Source organism: Diceros bicornis, chromosome 20 (assembly GCF_020826845.1).
Source record: "Diceros bicornis minor isolate mBicDic1 chromosome 20, mDicBic1.mat.cur, whole genome shotgun sequence".
NCBI classification, from domain to species: Eukaryota; Metazoa; Chordata; class Mammalia; order Perissodactyla; family Rhinocerotidae; genus Diceros; species Diceros bicornis.
Window position 1 is genome coordinate 45,251,797 of NC_080759.1, and position 22,799 is coordinate 45,274,595.

Here is a 22,799-nt window from a genome sequence, read left to right on the forward strand (position 1 = left end):
AATAGTTTCAATGATATAATTTAACGTCTCAAGCATTTGGCCTGAAAACAATGTAGCTCATGTCTGAAACACAAAGAAAATATTTCTAGGTAGGCTGATACATGTCAAAAAGAGGTCCAAAAACTCTTTCAGTCCCAAATGAAACTCAAGGCTCCAAAAAGGTTATTAGGTCCTTTGATTGATAGGACTGTTGAAATCTTCACTACACATTTATGAATTCTCTGCATTGTTTTGACCTCAAATGGACTTTCATTCCCTGGTTTTGAACTTCTTTCAGGAGGATAGTATTTAATCCAGTAGAGAGATTATCATGTACCAAGCACAAATAACACATAGCCCCACTCCAAATGGCTATAACTTTGAATGAAGAATGTGAGAGCAGACCTCACTCTATCATTACTGATGTCTTGAATGATTTGCAGCTTTCAGAAGGAGCCTCAGATGGGCAATAAGCTCAGACAGTCAGTTGCCATATTTTCCACCATCAATTGCTTTTACTGGTATATATTTGATTGAGGTTGTCAATCCTGATATTGAGGTTATCCTCATACTGAATATAGCTTTAAAGTTTTGCTGAATGATTTGATGGTTTAGTTTCTGCTAGAAGTAATTCTGAAGTTGATTCTTACCGGTGATCCTAAATGTTCATAGCTGACACTCATCTGTGCCCCATTTAAGTGTGCTCCCGGTATGCCAGGGTGAGCACAACTGTAACCCACTTACAGATGTTTTTCCCTCTCTTTGCAGTTGCTGAAAAACTTTTTATCATTTCAAAATGTGATTACTATATTGGGACAAATATATCAAAAGTGTTGAGCTAATATCGAATTTTATAACATTATATATGACATGATATGTGTCTCTTAAAACTATGCCTGGTGCATAGCATTCAATAATTAATAGCGATGATGATGATGGTGGTGACTTCGGCCCTTATTTGGTTTATGTCCACATGTAATCATGATTCTCAAGTTTTTCAAGATTCTTCTGGATTTTATTCCTTTCTTGTAAGGCTGAATTTCTCGTTTAATGTACTGCTATCTGACATTTGAGGAGTCTATTTGATATTACTATCTGCAAGTTAGGTAAAACAGTAGGTACAATGAGCCTTAAATAGGTGCACTTCTAGAAGATACAAGTCTATATGCTTTATCAGGTTAACAGTAAAGCGTTGATAGCCTCTCTGATACCTCCACTACCTAATATACTGCAAACAATGTGGGACAATACTAAAGCTTTAGTGAAATTAGATGATTTATTCATATTATTTTAGGGTAGAAATAGACATTAATATAACTAGTGCAGACAACAAAATTTACACATTAAACATTTAGGCAGTTTGTTAATTTTATTAAAGAAATAAATGTTTAGACAGTTTAGCCATTATAATAGCTAGTTCAATTTTTTTCACATTTGAGATGAGGAAACTGAGGCTTAGATAGGTTAGGTAACTTGTCTGAGCTTACACAAGCTAAAGGGATGGAGTCAGGTCTCCAATCAAGAAATTTTCAAGCTAAACACCATCTTCCTTCCACAAGAAATTGCTTCGTCATTGTCTTTATTCTTCTCTAGTAAGTGTATGTGTCTGGTGATGGTGGTAGTGAGTAAGATATATTACATAGTCTTTTGAAACTATTTTATCTAACACAAATCTTTTATTTAGACTCCAACAGAGTCAAACTCTTTGCTAGGATTATTTAAATGTACTTTCCCAAATGCTCAAAAGCCCTATCCATCAACTTACTTTACCTTCAAATATAGGAACAAATTTCCCACTGCTTTATTATGAAAAGCACACTGTCATAAGGTCTTATGATTCCTGGTTTCAACATACAAAGCTCTTTTGGGCTCTTTGCAATAAATATTGTCAATGGCATTTTAGAAGCTGCAAACTAACATTAATTCTGCATAAGTATAGACAGTAATTTCATGGTTGAGACAATACTGGAAAGGCAGATAGGATTTCAAAAAAAAGGAACCTATTTTATCTTTAGTTTCAGGACTATAGTTTATTTCAAACGAGCATTAATATCAGGAAAATTTATTTTTCATATATTTTTCTCAGTTAGCTGTGCCTGAGAACTTTGATTATAAGATCTTGGCAATGATATATATCCATTGAGTCCTAGAATGAGACCACCACAGTACAAAGATCAAATATTCCTCAACAGAAGTGATTATCAATTTTACATAATATGCAATTTCAAATGAGCTAATATATAATACTGTTTACTCCTCCACTTCTACGAAGAAGCTGAGAAGCTGATTTGAGATTCATCTATATTCAGTAAACAAAATGAAATTTTTTTCTGTCACTGCTCCCATCCTCAAAGAATAGAAGAGTGCGGCAGAGATTAATGGTCATGATTAACTCCCTACAGGTTGTGGTTTCATGCCCCAGTGATTATTCTGTCATTATTCTGCATGAGATGGTACTAGAGCCACATATGCTTTCAGCCACAAAGCCAGGCAAGACCAAAAGGTCGAGCTAGTTAGTAGTTTGATATTCCCTCATTCTGGCATGTGTACTCCCGGCAAAACCATTGCAGTTACATAGTTAAAGTGTTAACATGGATATAGTGGGTGACACAGTGGAGTCTATTGTGAAGAATAGACTGAAATCAAGAGATGAAAGCACCATTTGCTTTTAAAGCATCCAGCTTATCCAGGTGGTGAATGTGTTGGACATCTAGCTTTGATCGATTTAATTAGGAATAGTTTTGAAACCAACTCTCACCCCCTGCCTGCCCCTATTCTCATTTTGTATCATTCTGTTTTGTGTATTGCAGATTTTGAATTCCTGCCCAGTTCTTAATTCACACTTATTTGTCCTATGTTTTAGGAAAATGGGGTGTTTAGTCCATTCATGTCTCTGTACTTTTCTCTTTCTCTTGGCAAGTCAAGTCATAATTCTATGAGTTTATCAGTCAAAAGATGTGTATTTTCTATTACAAAATAGAATGGTCCTCAGATTAAATTCTCTAATACACAAAGAAAAGATTAATTTTTATTTTCTATTAGGAAATACCTATAAATTTAAAATAAGCCTCTTCTTAAACCTTTCCAAATCCCTCAAATGGACTTTTAATAAATATTACCTCATATTTCTCAGATGTATGGGATATGGTGGGACTGGGGTACCACAACTTTCAATTGCTGCGGCCAGATGTAGCCAGATTTCAATGCCACAGAAAAGGACTGTATAAATATTTCACAAAGGTAAGAACGTTGAACAGATTTTCTAATATGATTTTATTCTTCAAAAAATTATTTTTTCTCTAGAGTTTTTCCACACAGTGAAGAGTTTTGGTATTGGTTTCCTTTTGCCTGTTGGCTTTGGTGCTAGTTTAATTCTAGATACTCAGTATTTGAATTATAAGGCATTTAATTTTTCATGACTTACAGCTATAATATCTTTTACTCCTAAGAGTTTAATCCTCCATGTTGCATCAATAAGTTTTCTATTTCCTTTAGGTCTCATTTATAATGTGTTTTTATAAAATCATACTTTATAGGAACATATATTCTGTCATATATTTTGAAATGTGTCAAAGTAATACTAGTTCATATGGGACAATATGGTTTCATTGTATGTGTAAAATTTAAGTACTTAGTAGATTTCAGTGCTTTCCACAGTAAAATAAAATAATTTTTAAAGGGATTTTAACTTTGTTATAATAATTAATAGCAGAGTTATGGAAATATACCTCTTTTCTATAACCACTATTATATTGTAACATAAACATTTTGCTGCAACTTAATATAAATGTATACATTATTGGAAATATAAATAATGTATTATTTAACTTTCTTTTACCTTTTTCTCAAATTTCCTAGTAATAAAGAGTAACTGAGCTGAGACCCAGGGTGATTCGATGATGCATGTGAGTCATTACTTGTTATCCTAAGGGAAAAGCAACACTCAGAGTTTGAGTGAAAAGTCAAATTGGAATTCACTGAGAAGTTTCAGAGTCTGAATGTTTGGCATTGATTTGACAGTATAACTCCTAAGCTATTCAAAATACCATGACTTGGTTGTAAATATAATCTAAAGGATCATTTTATAGGTCTTTGCAATTCAAACTGGGCATAAGGTAAATGGTGGCAAAGACTTTAGCATATTACCACTTGATCTCATACATGGAGCCACTATGGGCTGATTAAAAAAAATAGAAAGCAAACACTGATTGTAGAATGGAACATTTTTCAGTGTTCACATATGTTATAAGGGCTTGATTACTTACTTATCTATGGGAATTATGATTATTTTAATTAACTATTTACTAGTAGCTGCCCAGTAGAATTATATGTGTCTATGAACAGTTATGCACATATAAATACATATAAATACTTACACACACATACCAATATACACGCTGTAAAACAAATCAGAAAAATACAGCTAAAGAAGGCATTAAAAAGGCTAAGTATGTTAAAGAAAGCATTAATATCTGATAACTAACTGGGCTAGTTACCGGACAAGTATTAGCTTCTTGTACAATACTAGTTGAGTTATAAAGTGAGGTATCTTGAGTATCCTTTCAAATCTATTTTAAACCTCTGGCTGTTGGAGGGAGATCTAATTGTGATTAGAGTGGAAACACTGGTTAACTATTTCATATTTAATTCCCCTTCTTTCTCTGACCAAGATTCAGAGTATAGGTAAATCTTATGCAATTTCTTCCTTTTTTTCCACTATTCATTCATTCCCAACATAAACTTTAATTTGTTAGCAATTCAAAAGTTGGTTATACCTATAGCGTCCACATCCATGAGTGTAATGGTGCATGGCTGGATCTGTGGGGGAACATGGAGTATAAATGCTCCAAGAGTAGTAGCTGAAAAGGTTGAGGATACAATAAAGGTAAGCTGGTGGGTGAGTGGTTAGCTAAATGGTCGGTGGGAAATGACCTAAGCATTCTAATGTATTGTGCTAGGTGGTGAGATGGAAAATGAAACATCACATCATCTGTTCTCTTCTGATAACTTGCAGCTATAACACAATAGATGTATGTGAAGAAATTAGACACTTTTGAGCAAAACTATATGTATAAATTACTAATACTGCTATGATTTACTATAAGCTTATGTGAGAGAAAGAGAAATCCATGAGAGGGGCTAAAGCCTGGTGGACATCAGCTTCTGAGAGAGACCAGTGGCAAGACAAAGACCAAGAGGGAAGACAGCAAGCCCACCCTCCCACATAGAGGATGACTGTTCAAAACGGAGAGGTGAGCAGCTCTCCCCAATTCAGAGGCGGTTACTCGCAGATTTAGACCACCCAAGGCTCCAACGGACTGTTTTATGCAGAAGAAAGCTTTTCAATCTTCATGCCCCTCCCTAGTATCTTCTATAGCCCTAACAATCAAAATATCATATTCATTTGAAACAGAATGAAGGCAGAACCACTAGAGGCTCCCCCTTGAGTTTCCTGAACTAAGTTATAACAATTCAAGTTACTCTCTCAGCACTTGGAGTGTTCTGCCCTGTCAACTTCCTCTAAGTTGAAAGCCTTCTGTGAGACATGTTACATACTGTAATAACATGCAGGGTCATAGGCTAACTCAGTTTTACCAAGCTCCTCCTTTAACTCCCATTATAATCATTTCCTTTCTGCTTCTAAGAAGCACTTTGGAGCACCAGTACTAATTTACAGGTGCCGCTCAGGATTACACAATCAGAAACATTACGAAAGTTTAGTTCTGCCAAACACCTCTCTCATTGTATTCTTTAGCTGTTTCCTTGTTGGTATTCACAGAATTCTGAACTCTTCTGGGAACAGTGAATATGTTTATTAAACATTGAATAAGTGGATAGAAGGATTTTGCTGGCAACAGTGAGATATGGAGGGGAGCAGAGAACTGGAGGCATGGGGTTCTTTCTGAGAACTATTGGACTGCCAGCAGTTTTAGTTATTTTTCGTGGCAGAAAAGAAAAGGTAGAAATTTGTCAAATACTTTACAATTAAAAATATAATTTAACCTCTGATAATTTTTTTTTAGTAATTTAATTTATTTGTCCTTTTTCCTCATTGAAATTAAAACTTAAGAATTTTGTATCCAGGAATAGTGTAACATTCTAAAAACTATTTAAATTTGATTGTCTTTTTTTTGTGTGTGTGTGAGGAAGATTAGCACTGAGCTAACATCCGTTGTCAATCCTCCTCTTCTTGCTGAGGAAGACTGGTCCTGGGCTAACATGCATGCCCATTTTCAGCTACTTTATATGTGAGATGCCTGCAACAGCATGGTTTGACAAGCAGTGCATCGGTCCACGCCTGGGATCCGAACCTGTGAACCCCAGGCTGCTGAAGTGGAGCATGCAAACTTAATTGCTAAGCCACCAGGCCAGCCCTTTATTGTCTTTTAATGAAAAGAAAATTATGTATAGTATAATAAACAGATGCTCATTCACAGGAAGTCAGATATATATTATTTTATTTAATAATACAATGATAGGAGAAAATAAATCCAGATTGTGTTCACAGTCTCTGCAAAAGATCAATTGATTCTTTAAACAAAGCCACAAAATTTATGAAGTAAGGGACTCGGCTTATGTGTGGATAAATCAGACTTATATAGATATTTAGGTTTTTAGATACTAATTTACATGGCTTTTTGCTTAGCTCTAATTTCCTTTCACTCAAGAAGTGGTTTTTAACACTGGGAATATACTAGCATCATGCAGAAAATTTACTTACATTGTTTTTTGTGATTAGATTAGGTATCAGTATTTCTTTAGAAGTTGCAGGTGGTTCTGAAATGCAAGCAAGGTTGAAAAGCATTCTGTTAGGAGTGAGGTAGCCTCTCTTTGTGAATGTTATAGACAAAACCACCTCTCTACAATAAATTGTTGGTTAGCTTTATTCTTCAAATTATGAATAATATCTGTGACAATCCCTCCATATTTCAGTGCTTAGGAAAAATGTATAAATTAATGCTGAATTATATCCACGGTAAAGATTATTGATGTCTGCCAATCCAGTATCCATCTAGAACATGAATTGCCCATTTTGATTTAGGACAGGTGTGTCCTCTTTGAAATATGGTCTATTAATCTATAAAAAGATGTTAGTGGTTCTCCTCAAATAGCACACATTATCAAAAACTCTCTTATTAATGAAAATATTTCACTAATACAAAAAAGCGAGTGCCTAGAGATTAGATGCTAGATAATTTCAAACTCACAATATATATTTTTATGAAAGAGTTTCAATTAAAAAGGATTTTCCAAGCTACAAATACATAGTTTAAAATCTAAACATCACTGTGCAAATCCAATATTTGAGCAGATACTGCCTTTATTCAAAACTATGATGGGTTTTTATTTTTTCTCACTGGTATCACCAGTGTTTGACATTCCGTATTGGCATCCTCACCATGTATTTTTATGAAAACAGCAGAATGCCTTTCAAACTGGGAGCTATTTTTACCCAAGCATCATTTTTTTTCCCTCTAAACCCAAACTGCTCCCCAGTCCTTTAGATATTGTAATCAACATAAAAAATCAGGCTAATATAAATCACATTCTCCAACTAATCAATTAGTTATTGTATTACAGAAAATGTAGTATGAAAATTGCCATGGGAAAAATTTCTTTCATCAGCATATATTGGACTTCCATTTCTGCTCATAAAGATGAACTGCTACAAAAATTGTCCTCATGTGGTAAAAAAGTAAAACTAGAAAACTAGACAAAATATATGAAATGATGATTTTAGACATTGCACAATAAGTAGCACAACACTGTGATCCCTGAGAAAAGAGAAACAAATGAGGTGAGGTATTTTCCAGGATGCAGTGTAGGAAGTAGAAAGCAAAATACTACCCAGTCTTCTGGATGAATTAAGGAGACAGAAGTTAGAATTTGGAGTGGTAATGAAGGCTATAACTCATGGGACAGAATTCTGGAAGGAGATGCTGCGCAGAGACCACTAAAAATATGTACTTTGGTCTGAAAAGAAATGACTGAAGGGTGAGGAAAGACCCATCAGAAATCAGTAGGCAAAATATTTCCCAGAGTTGGGAAAAGTTTATAATCCCAACAGTCAGAAGAGAGAGACGTCAGTTACATGAGACATTGGGGAGACTCCTCAGAAGGGCTTTATGTGATAGGCAGCCTAATACCCTCCCCCCAAAACTCTAATCTTCATACCCTAAACTCTGGTGTTAATTGTTACGTGGCAAAGGGACTTTATAGATGGAATATGGCAGATTATCCAAGTGGGCCAAATGTAATCACAAGTGTTCTTAAAAGTGGAGGATGTGGGGACCGGCCAGGTGGTATAGTGGTTAAGTTTGTGCTCTCTGCTTCTGCAGTCCAGGGTTCACAGGTTCAGACCCTGGGCACAGACCTAGGCACTGCTCATCGAGCCATGCTGTGACAGGCGTCCCACATATAAAGTAGGGGAGGATGGGCACGGATGTTAGCCCAGGGCCAATATTCCTCAGCAAAAAGAGGAGGATTGGCAACAGACGTTAGCTCAGGGTTAATCTTCCTCACAAAAAAAAAAAAAAAAAAGAAGAAGAAGAAGGATGATAGCAGATCAATCAGTCAGAGAGATGTGGCAGCAGAGGCAGAAGCAGGAGAGATTCAAAGCCTGAGAAGCTTTGACTTGCCATTGACGGCTTTGAAGATGAAGCCAATGTACCACGCATGCGGCAAGAAATGAAGATGGCTTCCAAAAGCTAGAAACAATCCTCAGTTGGCAAATTGTAAGCAAACCTGAACCTCAGCCCTACAACTACAAGGACCTGAATTCTGCCAACAAAATGAATGAACAAAGAAATGGTTTCTTTTTGCTATATTTCTGTTGAGAGATAGTAATATATCCAAGTGGTTGTTAATGAAGATTTTTTCCTAATACCTATATTTTTGACAGTGTATTTTTAACAATTTTGCAACCCAAGTGAAAAATATACAGTGAGAAAATGCTATTGTTATCAGGGAGTTCAGATTGGTCAAAGGTGGGCTGTAGTCACAGCAAATTGCATCTTGAGAAGAAAACAATCAAAAAATTGTTAATATATATTTACAGTAAACTAATTCAAGAGCTCAGAAATCGCCATCAATGATATGCTAAATAAGTTGTTGTTCAGATTTCATTGATGTATTTTTAGAAGGCAAAGAGAAAGAAACACAATGTGTAATAATTAAAGGTCTAAGATACAGTGTAAGGTTAAAAAAAAAATCTAAGCTACTTATTATTTCTATAAAGAAAGACCAATGGCTAATTTTGATAAAACTCTTTCTCCTTATATAATATCAATGTACTCGAATTATTATCTCTGACTACATACTCATTTCATTTCAAAAATACATATTATTTGATTATTCCTTAATGCTTCTCCTTATGTAATATCAATGTACTCAAATTATCTTTGACTATCATTTTATTTAATCAAATAATATTTTCTAACCAAAGAAACACCCACTATATTGCACTTTTATACAAATACTGAAGGACAACTATAGCTTGCAAAAGCTAGTATAAGCTCATACAAAAGTAGTTCAGATAACAAAGTTTTTTTAATTATTATTTTTATTTGTTTTTACTATTTACAAAGTTGCATGCTTTAATTTTGGCAACAAGTGGGGTACGAATTAACTGATGTAATGTCTTAGCCTCTAATGTATTTCATATATGCAAGATGCTTTCCTTTATGAAAATGTTGAAACATCAATGAGTTAAAATTATATATGTATGTGTGTGCATGTCTGTGTATGTGTCACATGGATAATACCATTTAAATTTTTTAATCTATATTTAAAACCTTGAAACATTTTTTATTATATATGGAAATTTGTGACAGTTTAAGGCAAAATTCAGGTACTTTATGTTTTTCTACAGAAATTGGTAACATCAGCAATATAAACTTTTGATTAATATAAAATTCTGATTAAGCACTCTTTTTATTAAATCAACTCTTACAAGGGTAATGCTGTGAAAACATTTCAAAGAATAGAAAAATGAAAACCGAATGAGGTCATCATACAAAACAAAATGGCATGCCTGTTTACATGAAGAAAATAAAATATTTATATCAACTTTTGCAAAGTTAAATGGATAATAAATAAAATACCCCAGTAAAAGTCACGTACTTAACTCATTAATATTGTGAAAATGCAAATAATGTTGATAATGCATTAGGCTTTATAACCAGAAATGGAAGACAATACATTTATTTAGACTTTGTTTCAGTGTAGCAAACTTTTTATTCCCTCTTGCTACTTGATTTACAAAGGTGCTACTGGAATTCCTCTCAGAACAAAGAGTGTCTTTATGATGTTAAATTTAAGAGCTAAAACCACAGAGTCTTGGTTGGACGGTGCTACATCATTAGCTTTGTTGTTTCTCATGTTGTTGTCAAATTCCCAAATAGGTTCATGGGCCACATCAACCTTCAGGGCACCTTCGGTCATCTAAACAACATGACCTTCTCCTCCTCAGGCAAGAGCCTAGAGAAGGAAAACACGCGGTTAGTTCTAAGGACTTTGTTATCTTCTCTTCCTCTGTTTCTCTTCTTCCCTTCATTCGCAGGCCTCCTTCTGACTTGGAACAGCAGGCCATTGCTGACTAGCAAGGAGCTCCATGTTCCACATGCATAAACATACATGAGACCTCCAGGCTTGGTTGTTGATAGCTCGATGAGTGATAAGGGAACCTAGGAAATCCTTTCTCTCTCAATAATAACTGTTTCTTACACCTCGTATCTTTCTGTCACATCCTACTTTTCAGGTTAAAGCTGAGTGTTACCAGCTTTTTGCTCTTGAGAGCTCTTCTCTAAAACCGCAAAGTCACCGCTAATCTCCAGCTGTCTGAAACAAAGAGTGATAGTCCTTTGCTGTGGAAGAATGAAAAGAAAAGCAAATTCATTTAAAAAGTTTTGCTCATCTACATATAATACTGTATATACAAAGTTAGAACTAAGCAAAGGTGTGGCATCCACAGAATACAATCGCATAAAATTCTGGGTCACTGCACAGATTAATGAAAACCATATTTTTTCAAGTCAGTCTAACCAGAAACAAAAAACACAAATATCAAGTTATAGAATTTATATGATATTCGACTGATCATATGTTGAACTGTAAAGTCTCAAATAATCACCAGGAAGTCACTTTCTCCTTCCCCTACACCAAGACAATTAGAACTTTAGCCAGTGTTCTTTTGAGAAATGGAATTAAACAGAGGGAGCCAAATGTCAGTTCTAGAGTAATTAATACACACACACGTACCAAAAAAAAAAAAAAAGAAAGAAAGAAAAAAGACACAATACATGTTATATAGACATAGACTAGATACAGGTATGGGGTTATGGATATTTAACTTTTTATTACAGCAATGGTCCTTCCTTTCTTTACAAAATTAGTTTTGGAATTTCTAGGCTTACAAATGAAGCTTCTACTCTTCATCTGCAGAAATCGAGTTTGCATCAACTTGTTGGAGCCTGTGCTCAATTGCAAGATACTAATTTATTTTTGAAGGTCTAATTCTATGAGAGATTATATAATATTCAGATAGTGCAGAATGATGGCAATGTAGGGAAAGATGAAAAGAAAGCAATAACAAGATTTAGGCAAACCTGGACTTGGTAACTGAATAACTATCTTTTTGAATGTGATATTTAACTTACTGAGCCTTTTGTTCCTTTGCTTCACCTGTTAAATGGGCATGTGTGTATTTACCCTGAGGGACTGTGTTAATATTAACTGTAACACACGTAAGATTCCTAGCACACTGTTTCCCTCAGCATGGGCGTTAAACACATGGCTGCACATATTGTTACTAATGAAGATGTTCTACTCTCGAAAACAAACACATAAAAATGATTTGTCAGAGTTTGAAGACAGAAGGGCATTCAGACGGCTAGCTGTGAAAATTGACAGCCACTTCTAAGGAACTTTCAATCATTATTTCAAATGTAATTTTTTTAAATCCAGGGGAAAATATAATCTTTATTGAGAAATGCAATTTAAAATTTTTAAAAAAATATAGAAAGCTGCTTTTTAGTAATGAAAGGACTATCAGTCAGCATTTCCATGTGCGGTGTAAGAGATGCTGATGGACTCCAAGTTCTCCAACCCAATCACTGTCCATCTCCCTGTATTACTCAACTCCCTCCCTTAATCTTCCTAACCAATTTAATAGCCACTTCATGAAACAAGCATCCTTTAAAATGCTATTTGTTTTTCTTATCTCATACAACTTGTTAAATTATTATTATAGTAACATTGGTTTATAACATTGTGTAGGTTTCAGGTGTACAACATTATAATTCGACATTTGTATATACTACAGCGCATGCTCGTCACTAAAAGTGTAGTTTCCACTCGCCACCATATAATTGACCCCCTTTAACCATCTCGCTCTCCTCCGTCCCCACATCCCCTCTGGTAACCACCAATCTGTTGTCTGCTTCTATGAGTTTGTTTTTTGTTTTGTTTTTTATATTCTACTAGTGAGTGAAATCATATGGTATTTGTCTTTCTCTAACTTATTTCACTTAGTATAATACCCTCAAGGTTCATCAATACTGTCACAAAATGGCAAGAGTTTATCTTTTATTATGGCTGAGTAGTATTCTATTGAATATATGTATATACCGCATCTTCTTTATCCATTCATCTGTTGATAGGCACTTAGGTTGTTTCCAAGCCTCGGCTATTATAAATAATGCTGCAATGAACATAGGGAGGCATATTTTTTTTAAAATTAGTGTTTTCGTATGCTTTAGATAAATACCCAGAAGCGGAATAGCTGGACCATATGGTAGTTCTATTTTTAATATTTTGAGGGATCTCCATACTATTTTCCATAATGGCTGCACCAATTTACATTCCTACCAGCAGTGTATGAGAGTTCCCTTTTCTCCACATCCTCTCTACCATTTGCTGTTTCTTTTGCAATCTCTATGAAAATACCAATGGCATTTTTCACAGAAATAGAACAAAACATCCTAAAATTTATATGGAACCACAAAAGTTCCCAAATAGCCAAAGCAACCCTGAGAAAAAGAACAAAGCTGGAGGTATCACACTCCCTGATTTCAATCTATACTACAAAGCTGTAGTATCCAAAAGAGTACGATATTGGCAAAAAACAGACACACAGATCAATGGAACAGAATTGAGAGCCCAGAAATAAACCCACACTTATATGGACAACTAATTTACAACAAAGGAGCCAAGAACATAAAATGGAGAAAGGAAATTCTCTTCAATAAATGGTATTGGGAAAACTGGACAGCCACATGTGAAATAATGAAACTAGACCACTATCTGATACCATACACAAAAATCAACCAAAAATGGATTAAAGACTTAAATGTAAGACGTGAAATCATTAAAATCCTAGACGAAAACGTAGGTGGTCTGCTCTTTGACATTGGTCTTAGCAGCATCTTTTTGGATATGTCTCATCAGGCAAGGGAAACAGAAGCAAAAATAAACAAATGGGACTTCATCAAACTAAAAAGTTTCTGCACAGCAAAGGAAACCATCAACAAAATGTAAGGACTACCTACTGAATGAGAGCAAATCATATATCTGATGAGAAGTTAATATCCAAAATATATAAAGAATTTATAACTCAACAACAATAAAGCAAACAACTTGATTAAAAAATGGATGGAGGATCTGAATAGACATTTTTCCAAAGAAGATATACTGATGGCCAACAGGCCCATGAAGAGATGTTCAACATCACTAATTATTAGGGAAATGAGAATTAAAACTACAATGAGATATCACCACACACCCGTTAGAACTGTTAGTATCATTACAACTTTATATTTTGCTTTTAATTTAAAAACTAGATCAGTGAAATGGCATATTTTGATTTGTTTTAAAAGAAAAGTATTTCTCAGTTCACCACATATCCTAGATAGATAAAATAAAAAAGATATAGATAACCTTCGATGTTATCTCTATCAGCGGCATGAATTGAATCTGTGACGGTAAAGGATGATATTGATACTTCTACGGCTTCTTATTTTTATCTTAAAAAATTTGAAAAATTAATACAGTCATGTGCCACTTAACAATGTAGATATGTTCTGAGAAATGTGTCATTAGGTGATTTCATTGTTGTGCGAACATCATAGAGTGCACTTACACAAGCCTAGATGGTATAGCCTACTACGCACCTAGGCTATACGGTATAACCTTATGGGATCACCATTGTATATGCAGTCCGTCTTCCACCAAACCAACATTAGGCGGAACATGACTGTACTTAATTTGTCTAGATTACCTTGGTGCCCTCCTTGCTTCTGTGGTTCCCGTGGTCACACTTTCTGAACAGTATTCCAGGATTCTAGAAAAGGAGGGGAATCCACAGAAGGTGGTTGGCAGAGGCCACTGTCTCATTCATTCTCCTTCAACATATTGGGCACAACAGAGCTTATATACTCTGTTATGTAGATTTCTGATGATTTTCTTCAGATTGATTTAGTTAATCTAAATGTTATAAAACTAATAGCAGCTTAAAATGATTCTTGCAAATAACTCTAGAATAAAGATGATAATGAAAGTAAAAAATAAAAACACGCAATTCTCTTGCTGCAAGCTTTTCATTAGCTACATTATAATGTGTTTAAAAATCTGACAAGAACTCAGTCTCTTTAAAATATATATAGTATATGCATATATGTATGTGTTATATGTACACACACATATATAAATATACATATATAATTTCAAATGGGAATTTATATCCATTGATGTTAACAAAGAACCTCAACCAAACATGTACTGTTTCTTGAGATATTAGTTAATGATAATAGTATACAAATTTTATTGATAAAGGAGTAGCTGTAAGTACGTTGGAGATAAATATGGGAAAAAAATGTGCTCTCCAAGATTAGAGACCACTGGTCTCCATGATTTCCAGATCAATTGAGTAAATAATCATTGAATTTAATAAAAAAATAACAGTTGAGGGGCCAGCCCGGTGGCGTAGTAGTTAAGTTAATGTGCTCTGCTTTGGTGGCCCAGGGTTCGCAGGTTCGGATCCCGGGTGTGGACCTACATACTGCATATCAAACCATGCTGTGGTGGCATCCCACATCTAAAGTAGAGGAAGATGGGCTCAGATGTTAGCCAAGGGCCAATCTTCCTCATCAAAAAAAAAAAGGAGGATTGGCAACAGATGTTAGCTCAGGGAAAATCTTCCTCACCAAAAAGAAAAAAAAAAAAACTTGAAAAGTACACATATTAGTTAGTACTTTAGTAAAAACGGTTACTGTACAGCCTATGAATATGTACCTGAATCTGGGAGAACTGGTTATAACGCATTTATTTTCTAGGGAACTAAATTTGAAATGAGATATACATGTTTCTTAACTAAGATTTTTTTAACTAAATATCAAAGAACCAAATCTACAAGCCATCACTACCATACTATAGTAGGAGTAGAGCGCTAGTGAGGCTAAACAGAATTTCCTATATAAGCCTTAGTAACATTGTTTATCATCTAATTTTCTCAAATTCATTGAATAGATAAGAAAATCTCATTTCATGTTGATGGAATACAATGACGATTATAAAACTTCAATACAAAGAAGGTGAATTCCTAACTAAAATATGCAAATTTACCTCAACTTAGACTGTCCATACACACAAGTGTTCTCTACCTCCGCTTCTATTTCTCTCATGTACACAGGCAAACACACTTTTTTTACATACAGAAATATTCATTATTTCAGAGTTATAACACCTGCCTGTGTTTCCATTCTAATATTCTATGATATGAGAAATTATTTTATAAAAATGATTTTCCCTTTTTAGATTACAATGAGTAAAAAATTGTCATTCAATTTATCACTATAATGATTATGATGTTGTCGGGGGAAGAGGGAGAATCTCCCTCTGCCCTTTCCCTTAAGGTTCTTCTGGCTGGCCAAATAATCAACAAGACAGGTTAGCAGGAGAAAATAATACCAAGTTTAATAACATGTATACATGGGAGAAAGCAGGGACACTGCGTTTCTCAACACAATAGCAGAAATTCTCGTCTTAAATATCATTTTCAGCCAATGACAAAGGAGGATTTTGGGGGTGGGGGAGTCAGTTACAGGAGATTACCACTAAAGCACAGTAAACAAGAGTAAGGTTTATTATACAGCCCCAAGGCCTCATCTTCCACATTGATAAGTTACTAGAAATGAGCTCACCCCCCCTTTTTCTCAATACAGAGAGGGAGATAACTTTACAAATGGAGACTTCCCTTGTAAATGATTGTCTGACAACTCCTCGCAGGGCCATCCAAAGAATGTGACCAGAGAGACAGGACTCCCGATAAGATGGGCTTGTTGGTGCCTTTTCTATTGTAACCTCTATCCTAAATTATCTTTTATAGCAGTCATGATAATAACCCCTTCCTAAAACAGATTTTTTGGTTTTAAATTCTTTAGGCAGTTTGGGAGGGGAAACTCAAATATTTTTCCTGAGCTCTCTGAGTCCTTATTGTCTTCAGCTCGAAATAATCCGCATACCAGAGTGGTGCTTCCTGGGGCAGCTTGCCCTGAGCACCATCAATGTAAAGGATTCAAACATGGATTCACCTAAACTCAGATTTGCAGAGAATCAGCACAGAGCCTGTTACCAGAGGAAGGGAATTGCCTAAGAACAGGCTTATTTCTCAGCCAGCGTTCTTCACAGACTCATAGACCAATTAAAATGTCAATTCAGCTGATGGCAAAGAATAAGAAGACATTTGAAAAATGAATGCATGAGAAAATCTGCTTTCAGCAAACCTTTTTCTAGCATTAGTAAAAATGAAAGTTTTTAACAACATACTAACTTGGTAAGTGATTGAAATGAGGTTGAAAATACGGTGACTCCATTTTGCACAAAGATGTCACAGTAACTGTGCAGAGAGATGAACTTGTGTATTAAAATGAGGCATTTTGAGAATGTTCTCAAATTCTTACATCTTGTGATTTCATGTCTAGCATGAAAACAAGGCAAATTGCTACTTCAAAGCAGGTAAAACACGAGAACTTTGAATCATTGGTTGCACATTAATCACTGTTGAGTTAGAAGTCATATTCAACAGAATTATTGATATGGCTGTGAGTGATTTGATTTTTATTCTTCCACATGCTTTATAGAAGAGTTACAAGTGTGTGCACATAAATTAGAAATAAGATTCTTTTAAATCATGACTCATGTCTGTAATGAAAAACACTTCATGAAAGGTTTTAGACTTATCCGAGAACATCTGTTCAAAGACAGATTTTTTTTTTAACATTAATTTATTTGTCCTGAAAGGTTCTGGAAATGGAGAATAAGGTGTTCTCTTGCCTTTAGGAAAGAATATAACATTTCAGATTCATCTCATGCTGCTTCACATTAATATTATTCAACTTTCAAATGAAAAGAAACTCCATCTGGTTCCCTTTGGATAATCCATATATTATCTTCACTGCCATAAATATGTAAGTGCATTGTTGCTTAAGAATTATATTCAGGAGCAGTGAACTATAACTAAAGACAATGCACATAAACTATAGTTTAACTGGTTGTTCATATTCATTCTTGTCTATATCATTTAAATCATATCAACATATATTTATTGAACACTTTTTGTAGTAATTGCTGGGCATGCTAAAAAGGAGCATGAGACATGGTTTTGATGTCAAGTGGCTTACATCCTTTTTCAGTTTGCTGGGGCTGCTATAACAAAATACCACAGACTGGGTGGCGTAAGCCACAGAAATTTATTTTCTCACAGTCTGGAAACGGAAGTCCAAGATCAAGTTGTTGGCAGATCTGGTTTCTCCTGACGCCTCTATCTTTGGCTTGCAGATTGCTGTCTTCTTGCTGTTTCCTCACATGGTCATCCCGCAGTCTGTATGTGTTTCTGGTGTGTCTCTTTGTATGTCCAAATTTCCTCTTTTTATAAGAACAAGAGTCATGTTGGATTAGAGTCCACCCTGAAGACCCCATTTTAACTTAATCACCTCTTTAAAGACTTTATCTCAAAATATGGTCACATATTGAGGTACTCGGGAGTTAGGACTTCAACATATGAATTTAGGGGAGACACAATTTATTCCATAACACACTTTAATTGTTCATAGGAAGAGTCAAGCACATCGAACATAGTTTTTTATTCAAAGAGGTTTCTTTCCAGGTTTTATTAATTTGTTTCATTGCCAAAAAATTCAATTTTATTAAAATTAAAAAGAAATGAGCATGGTGCTCGTATGTGTGTCTGTAAATTATGCTAAGTCCTATGCCCGCTTGCCAACACAGGGCCCTTGCCCCAGAAATATCTTCTCTCTCAGGTTCAGCCAGATTGTAACCTCTTTGCTCCTACTTTTAAAGAATCAGGATATTTACACTTTTGTACATGTAATTCCTTCCTAAAAACTGGAAGAACCTTGTAAGAACATTACAAGTAAGGATTATACTTTAAATATTTGCATAGCCTCAGCATGAATGCAAAGTAAAATAAAGGGGACTATCTTTTATTGAATAGTTACCAATATCCAGACTCTCAGATTTAAATCATTTGCCTGCTTTGCACTTGAAATTGCTTACTAATAATAATCGTTGATCAATGAAATTAAGTGATGTTTTAATTGAAAATCATATTATTTTTTATGTGGAATATTAATATAATCACTAAAAATGTCCATTAAGTAGATTTCTTCCATCCATCATAACATCTGCTTTTAGGAATGAAAGTAATTGGTATATCCTGTTTCATTATTCACTGCACCCTTTTTATATCTTATGTCATTATGACGTCTTACGGAAAGTACATATAAGCCAATAAATTTTAAAATTTTATGCTTTCCCTCTATATTCATGACTTAAAGCTTATTTTTATAACAACTTGTTATTAGTAAATAAAACATATAATAGAATATGGATGTTAGTTCAGTTGGTTATATTCTAGTCCCCAAGCCTGCAGCAATCATCAAAGAGTAAATATTAATCATAATCAAGATTGTTTAGACATCATTCCTAGAATTACACAAAAATATATATAATTCTGCTTTCTCACAAAGAATATAAAATGTGCTTTAAATTCCATACATTTTTATTAAATTCCTACTCTGTCAAGATTATCTGCTAAGCTATACTCTAGTTGATGAACTTTGTAGAAAATGAATAATTAATCACACTTAAAATTTTCACTATTTGAAAATAAATAATTCATCAGCAACTTTTGGAATAAACAAGGTTGCAAATTCTCTTTCCTGTCTTTGCAGAGTTAAGAAGTCCTTATGGGGGGCCGGCCCCGTGGCTTAGCGCTTAAATGCACGTGCTCTGCTACTGGCAGCCCGGGTTCGGATCCCGGGCACACACCTACGCACCGCTTATCTGGCCATGCTGAGGCCACGTCCCACGTACAGCAACTAGAAGGATGTGCAACTATGACATACAACTATCTACTGGGGCTTTGGGGAGGAAAAAGGGGAGGATTGTCAATAGATGTTAGCTCAGAGCTGGTCTTCCTCACAAAAAAAAAAAAAAAAAGAAGGCCTTATGGGAAACTGAAAAGAAAGCAAGGTAGTACATCCATAGATATAAATTATTATAAGTATTCATACAAACCATAGTCTGATACGTCCCATATCAGTTCCTGATTTTATAACAAGCTAATGATAAAATTAAAAAAAAAATAAAGTAAAAAGAAAATATAATCTATAACGGTTCTTAATATAAAGTTTCTCAGCTTTGTCTAATCTCTCCATCCTTTCCATGGTGCTTTCTTCACCCAGCTAGGTACTATACACAGATCTTTGATGTTTCATCACTTTCTATTTCCCAATGAATTACAACCACCTAATCTGAAAAATGATCCCAAAGTTACCTTTATTAAAATAATTTTCCTTAGTACCTCTCTTCTGCCCTGTTTACAACTTTGTTTACATCCCCTTAGAACCTTGTGTATTATTTGTAGTAAATTATCTCATTGTATTTTCCATTTGATTCTTAGCTGGGTTTTATTTTTTCCTTATGAGATGATAAAATCTTTTCTAAACTACTTTTTCAACACTCTAGGGTTTCTCCAAGCCTGTTGTGCTCTTGTGCTTATAGAAGGTCATAAAAGAAACAAATTAATGTGTTAATGAAAAGTTGCCAACAGTGAATTTCTCCACAGCTAATCTGACTTTTCATTAATGTTCTACAAAATGAAAGAATTCCAAATTATAATAGAGCCACCATTATGAATATTGCAAACCTCTTAAAGTTACCATTTACTGCTAAATATGTAATTTTATGGTGATATTAATAATGATATACCATATGTCAAAAGTTTTAAAAATAATAACTTTTGGTTCTGTTGAGCCCATTATGTTAAAGACCTAATGACAAATTAACTAAAATGAATATGCTAGTCGTTAAAGTCACTCAGTGGCTATCAATCTGGATCTTAATATGTTTAATTACTACGTTAATGCCAGTCAATTAGTCAAGCAGCTTAGCTTCATCTATTTCCTGGCTCTGCTGATGACAGAATTGTAAATGTTTATACATGAGAAAGTGAGAAGCTGCCAACATCCAGCAAAGGAAAACATGGAGTTATCATTGGCTTCCAAGACGGAATTTCCATGTCCTTTGGGGGAAGCTGCTAATTTTGGCATTAAAGTAATCAATTAGGTAGTAGTCATTCTCTAAGATATATGTGGAAAGAAGTTCCAAAGTAGGCGTTCTGAAATACACTGTTGGTCAACATTTCACAGTGTGTTTGATTAGCTACATAACCCTAGTGTAAGAGGTTGGACTAGTTTAGATTAAAAAAGCTGTCAAATGGGTCTTGTTGGGTCTTATTCAACAGAATGAAACATCAATAGCAGACAAACGTGGGTATGTAGATAGGATTTAAATTGTATGTTTCTAATGGGAAAGACAAATGGAAATGAAATCTAGAGAAACAAAGCATTTAGTGGACAGATGATCAAGGGAAGAGTGTTAAACACGCTTGCTTGGCACAAGATTGATGTATTACTTGAACATTTGTTCTCAGTAGCATATAGGAAGAAGTGGTCATGACTCTGGTTTTCTTTTCTTTTTTTTTGTGTTGGTCATTCCCTCTCTTCCACCTTCTTCCCCTGTTAAACACTGCCACTGTTAAGATTTAGATTCTAGGTCATATTGAATACCATTGCACATTTGACTGAATAATTCATTCCCTCACTTTTTTCAACAAGTATATATTTATCTCATCTTTGGCTCCTATTAACGTTCATTCAACAAGTTTGTATTAGGCACATACATATGCCACACAATAGGTTAAACACAACAATTTCCTACCTTTCCATTGCTGTCTCTTTCCCCTTTTTATGTTGGTATTTTCTTAGTGCTCTTTTTTTTTTTAATTTTTCACTCCCCACCATATTCTCGATTCATCGGCATGTAGTCATCTTCAAGAAGATTGTTCAGCAGGAAATATTCATGAAGTATGAGTGAGTGCAAGAAGACAATGTCCATTAATCCCAAGCTGCCAGTGAAAAGCTTCACAGTGTACAGGATAGCCAGAAGCTTTTAGTGCTCAAGACACCTGAAAACACAATTCAAACAAGAAAAATCTTTTATTCTCTTCACTTGTCACTTTAAAGTTCTCTGATGTTTATTAATTCCATGTTTTATTGAGCAACATATCATCTCACTGGCTCAGCTTAAGTCTAAAGAAGGTGATGTGGTGGGCCTAAGAGGTAGTGCAATAAACCTGTGTTAATTATCACACCTCCCCCACACACAAACACACTGGGCTTATGCTCATGCAGTCAGCTCATAGATTTGTCACTTGCCACCAAAATCATCCTTGTCAACTATCATCAAAACAAAGGCCTAAAGTCTCCACTCTCTTAACTTCTTCATACTGAAGACAAGTGATGAGATTTGGACATTCTTTTTTAAATCTTGATGACTGTGCTTGATATCAGTATGATAACAATGAAAGGAGATAAACTAGCAACCTGATGGAAGACACTGTTGCTTTCTCTATGCTGAGTCATTACAGTAAAGTTTCTGTTACTCACTTGACATGTGATTCCAGGCAAGTGATTTCACTCTCTCAGACACAGTTTGCTTATGTCAGTCAGCCTGTCAAGAAATATCTCTGGGAAGAAATAGATTGGTCAAACATTTTGGAAATGAAGAAGATGAGATATATCGGAAAGTAGCTAGAAAATACAGTGAGGGTGAGGCAAGAATTTTAAGATCAGAGAGGCTTGGACAGGTATAAAGGGGAATAATTTAAACTGCAAAGTGTATATAATAGCCATTCTACCTACCTTTTAATATTAAAAGAAGATTTACATTAACATTGGTGAAAGTGCATCCTGAAGAGCAAAGCACGATATAAATATCATGATAAATTTTATCTTCATTATCATCATCATGAGTGACTCCAATATGTATATTTGTGTACTGAATGGCTAGATTTAAAGTATTCTTTAGTGGAATCCCGTAGATTTTTTAATTCCTTTTTTTGCTACAAAAGTATTTTTTTAAGAGATTAAAATGATCAGGCCAATTTGCTGAACAAGTTTTTAAAGATATAAAGTATTCAAATTAACTCTCTAAATTCTTCTCAATATCTTCAAGGAAAAAGGAGGATATTTGTGTGCTCACTTAATGAATGTTTATTGTGACATCCATATGAGTTTTAGGACAGAAAAGTTACAAAAAATATTTTAATTGTGCATATGTACATTCATAGTACTTTTGAGACCTATATCTGATTAATGTGGACAGTCCTGCCTACTCATAAGATTTGAAGCATACATTTATATTGTAATATTAGAACAGTTACTTGAATATCTGTGCTTATG

At 34.6% G+C, this 22,799-nt stretch overlaps 1 long non-coding RNA gene across 1 annotated transcript; it reads right to left on the minus strand.

The window, feature by feature from the left end:
* Positions 1-10,088: 10,088 nt before the first annotated feature.
* Positions 10,089-22,174, minus strand: LOC131418924 (uncharacterized). Its single transcript, XR_009223075.1, has 3 exons — positions 22,005-22,174; positions 21,277-21,523; positions 10,089-10,458 (listed from the first exon to the last, which is right to left on the minus strand). It is a non-coding gene; the product is annotated as an uncharacterized LOC131418924 (long non-coding RNA).
* Positions 22,175-22,799: the final 625 nt, after the last annotated feature.